We start from the raw sequence: 5,516 nt of genomic DNA on the forward strand, positions 1-5,516 counted from the left end.
GTCTACTTTTTCATTCGGTATATGCTTCATTTTTTTTATTCTACATCACTCATTAGAAACTAAAGATAAAAATGTTTCATCAGCAATGAGAAATTGTGTGGTATTGTTTTCAGCCCTGTTGTAATTTTTTTTTTATTATTAATTTTTTTTTATGAATAGTCTCGGCTCTGTACTAATATTATGTGGCTTTTTGACCTTAGTAGTGTCATTTTCATAAGGTTTCACCAGAATAATTTCTTGGTCAAACATATTACCTATATAATGTATAACGACGCGGTACTGTGGGAATCACTTTAGGACGTGACACTTTAGCAACCGCGTCCTTTGCATTTATTTCTGACCACTGGAACGTGATACCCTGACAATCACGTCCTATTCCCAAGACCACTGGAACGTGATACCCTGGCAATCACGTCATATTCCCAAGACGCGGTACACTCTCAGCCACATGTCAGTGGGTCCCATCCCAAAAAGAATTCAACAGGAAGCGGTAGTGTATAAGCCGCGTTCTAGGTTACAAGTCAAGTCGGAATCAAGCAGATATATATATATATATATATATATATATATATATATATATATATATATCACCTAAAATTTAGACATATTGATATATTCACGGTAAAAGAGTTCAAAAAATCCAATAAAAGCAACAAGTTATTTTCGTACAAAATGGTTTTTATAGTTGCTAGCAATTTATTCTTTACTGGATAGAAGACTAACTCTTAAACCAGAGAATAATTAATTTAGAAATTTACTAACAATAAAATTATAATTATTATAATTTTAAGGTGTTGGAAGAAGGTCTTTATAATTGTTTATATTATTCACTTACACACTCACTCATACGAAAGCCCTTTGGGCTTGAAGTATGAATTTTGCATAAATTCTATTTTTTCTTTGTTTACCTTAATATAAATCATTAAAAAAACTCTCACTCATCACGTTAAAATTTTGGATTAAATTGTTTCTTTCACATATTGGAAATCGGAAAAGCAGACCAAACACGAAACAGGGGTATAAGATTGGGTACTATTGGATGTTATGTACTCTTTTACAATGAATATATCAATATGCCTAAATTTTAGGTGAAACGTATATATCTGCTTGGCTCTGATTTGACTTGTAACCTGGAACGCGGCTTATACACTACCGCTTCCTGTTGAATTCTTTTTGGGATGGGACCCACTGACATGTGGCTGAGAGTGTACCGCGTCTTGAGAATAGGACGTGATTGCCAGGGTATCACGTTCCAATGGTCAGGAACAAATGCAAAGGACGCGGTTGCTAAAGTGTCACGTCCTAAAGTAATTCCTACAGTACCGCGTCGTTATGCATTATATAGATAATATGTTTGATCAAAAAATTATTGCGGTGAAACCTTATCAAAATGACACTACTAAGTTCAAAAAGCCAATATTATGCACTGAATTGATAGGTACTCGGCTTCCCTGCTTTGAAATTTGGATTCTGCATATTGCCTTGTACAGTGGCAGCATTTATCTTTCTGTTTCAGATTTGACACTTCTGTCCTCAAATAAGGAGTATATCTGGATTTGGATTTGTATTTGTTTAAAGTTTATGACAGTTGTGATGTATAATGTCTGTTACATGTTATGACAATTTATATTCAAGAAATTTTAAGAACTTATTTTCTGTTCCCATGCTTATTTTATTTTAATGTTTTCCGCTAAATTTTCCATTGCCAGCTCTTTCTATTATGGATTTATTCATTCCTCCCGTATAACAACAAAAACAAGCATAGCATTATATTTGCCTTAAATCCTGTACAGATTACAACAGCTTAACATTGGTATTTAGTTAGGAACCAACCATAACGTGATAGAGCGAGAGTTAGGAGTCAATTGGATTGTTCAAGAAAGCAACAAAAATAACCAGGACCAATCAAACACAATTTAGAATTTCTGGCAATTTTATATGTACTTCGAGCTAGAATACTTGAAAAAACTTATAATGAATTTAAACGAAGAAATAGGTAACAGGGCCTTCACACTTTGGATTGTAGACTAATATTTGAATCTAAGAAAAATGGAGAATGTTGCTTTCATTTTATTCGGAAGAGGTAGTTGAAGGGGGGAGTGCCAAGGTAGTACGTGTATTGTTGGGCACACTTGTTTTCCCGGAAATTGTTGTATATGCAAGTGATGGTTGTTGCTTGCTTTAGCCTTTAATAATAAAAGAAAAAGAACCAAATGTCAGGCAACTCTGCGTAAGTGCTTAGGAAGCAACTTCACAATCTGAGAGGATCGATGAATCAAAACAACAATGAAAACAAGTACAGACGATCAAATTTAAATCTGTATATAACTAAAACAAGTACAGAAAACAACAATCAGTTTTTTTTGGGCCATTTAGCAGAGTAATAGTTACACTTTAAAAACTTGTCTCTACTCATCAAATAGGAATAAAATTATCTCAATAAGCACTTAGGATCATGTTTCTTCAGATATATCGACAACAAAAGACATAAATACATATGTTTAAGTGACGGGGTTAGTCTAAATAGGCATATCCTTTTTAATTGTTAATAAATAGGGTTGTGAATAGTCAGGCATTATTATGAGTATAATGTTTCTCACCTCTATTTCTTTATGACCAAGAAGGATTGGATGAGATGTCTATGATGTTTCCTACAATCATTAACTCTTATGAAATTAAAAAGAAAAAAATAACAATGCTTACTCAACCTCCATTTTTTTTTCTTAATTTCTCAAATGCTTTCAGAATTGTAAGAGAAAGAGAAGAGTGAAAATTTGCATATTAAAAAATAACTATGCTTGAGAGTCCTTAAAAGTTTTGTTCTTTCTGTTTTTATCTACTTGCGGTTAATCCCTTTTATTTTCCCCATTTAATATTAGGGGGTGTTTGGTATGAATTTTTTTTTTGTGCTCCAGGTCCTATATGGTCCTTCCATTCAAGATATAACACTTGGACAAAAAGTTATTTTTTATTTCTTCTCTCTCCTGTCTTCTCATTAGTTATATGATTTTAATTGGTCCGGATTACTGAGTAAATGGTGGTCCGGGACTACTGAAATTCTTCTCGTTTGGTAGGAGAGTTTTTTTTTGTGCTAGAAAAGTTGAGATGAGTTTTCTAGTTGACCATGTTTGGTAGGAGATTTTAAAAAATTTGCCCATCATTTGGATTTGTATATCAATATCAGTTTGTGTGTAAAATTGAAAAATTGTCATTTCATAATAGCACCTATATTGCCAAAAAGTAGGGAAAAAAAAAGAAATGGTCAAAAATATCTATTCTCAAAAAAAAAACTCCGTGCTAAAAGAAAGCTGGAGAGAGAGTCTTCTTTGTATTTAGTCAATTGTTAGTTTGGTAATTTCATTCCATTTCCCATCAATATTGTACCTTCAACCAAACATAGACTTAGGAAATTTAACTCAATCTTTCCGGTAATATTTCGGCTACCAAATAACTTTTTTTTAACTTTTTTACCAAACTCATTTTCTCACCATATTCGTAATAATTTTATTTCCTTGGTCAAATTTTTTTTTTCCTCTCCCACGAATCGTGTATGGTGTACTTTTCTCAAGTTTGTGAGAGCATCATTAGGCAGAGAAAGAACGAACGAAGGAACAATATAGTACCCGGCTGCCCTTTGTTATTGTTGTGGTTGTAATGAGACGTAATTGTGCTTGTCATAGTTTTAACTTTTAAGCTAAAGTATATGAAAAAGCAGAATTTTCAGTTGTGGGATGAAAATGAGTGATGAAAGACGAGGGAGAAAAAGATGCAAAGTAAGGGTAGAGTCCCAGCGTTAATGACTAGTGGTTGTTTTTTCTGTGGGGGTTAGCTTTAAAACAACAATTTTATTGCCTTGAAAAAGGTACACAATAAATTCAATGAGAATACAACAAACCAAAGAACCTAGGAACCAATTTTTTGTCACAGAAAACTTGAGATATCTAATCAACCCAACATTACTAGGAATTATTCTGTGCAATACTAGGAATAGATACTGATGTAGAAAAGATAGAAGAAGAATTATGAGAAGGTGTGTCAGACTTTAGCCACGAGCTGTTGGGAAACCTGGATTCATTAAAGAGAACATTCTTGAAAATAAAGACTATGCCTTCTGAACTCAAACAGAGCTAACCCTTGTAATTAACTGAATAGCCAAGGAAAACTCACTCTTTAAATCTGAATTACAATTTGTGGTTATTATACGATCTAAGGAAAGGAAATCAGATGCATCCAAATACTTTGAGAAAGCTATAATCAAGTATTTATTTAAGAGGTTTAGTAAAGGGTACTTCAAAATGATATCAACATATGAGAGTCTATTGAATAGATATGTGGCAGAAATAAAGGCATAATCCCAAAGTCGCATAAGAAGAAAAGAAAGAACTAACAAGGTTAAACTAGTTTCAACAATATGCCTATGTTTTCATTCAACATCACCATTTTGATGATGTGTATAAAGGCATGCTACACGTTGAACAATACCATGTAGATTAAGATACTGGGTAAAAGGTCTGAACTCCCCACCCCTATCTGTAAGTGATTTGATAGGTAGTTGGAATTGGTTTGTAATTAAGGTGTGAAATTATTTGAATATTGATAGAGCTTTTGATATTGATTTTAATGGATAGAACCATGTGTACCTTGTATGAGAACCCACAAATGAAACAAAGTAAGAATGGCCCAAAGTTGATTTTATTGGTGAAGGTCCCAATAAATTATTGTATATTAGCTCAAAGGATTTTTCATTGATAGTGTGAGAGGATGAGAAAGGGAGTTGTAAAGAACTAATTCAATCCAAAGTTAATGTTACATTAATAATTTTATATTTTTGTAACATGCCTCTTCACACGAGAGTCAATTGAGTTTGAGCTTGAAGGATAGACAATATACAAACTAACTTATGTGCTTAACAAATTCCACAGCACTTAATTAATTATTAATTAAACGGTGGGTGGTAAGGATCGAACTTGTGACACCGAGACTCAGACTCTGATACCATATAAAGTACCAATTCAACCCAAAAAATTTAAGCTCTTAAGTGATGTTATATTAATGGTTTTATATTTCTTCAAGAGGAGTCCATGTGACTTTCCCACACAACAAGTTTTCAGAAATTTTATTATTATTGCATCGGATATTATATGATTTGAGTGCATGCTTGAGAGATTCTAGATGTGGATGTCTTCAGCGACAATGCTACGGAGAAAGAGATGAGTGTGTAGTTACGTCATAATTAAAAAAGAACGAACTTGGAGCGGTGGTAGAATTGCTCCTTTGTAATTGAAAGATCATGAGTTTTGAATTTGAGAAACTTTTCTCTTTACAAATTTGCAAGGGTGAGAATCTGTACAAGAATTGTCCTCGTTCCTATTCTCCTTAGTTGGAATTTAAGGGAAAGTAACTGTTTTTTTTTTGGGAAGTGGTTTTAGATGACAAGTCTTGGACTACTAAGGAAATGGGCCTTTCCAAATCTATTGGCTCAAAGAGCTTTACTTCCACTTGGATCTCATCGTTTA

The sequence above is a fragment of the Gastrolobium bilobum genome, unplaced genomic scaffold (genome assembly GCF_033153095.1).
Source record: "Gastrolobium bilobum isolate Gb01-03AN ecotype WA unplaced genomic scaffold, APGP_CSIRO_Gbil_v1 utg716, whole genome shotgun sequence".
Taxonomy (NCBI): domain Eukaryota; kingdom Viridiplantae; phylum Streptophyta; class Magnoliopsida; order Fabales; family Fabaceae; genus Gastrolobium; species Gastrolobium bilobum.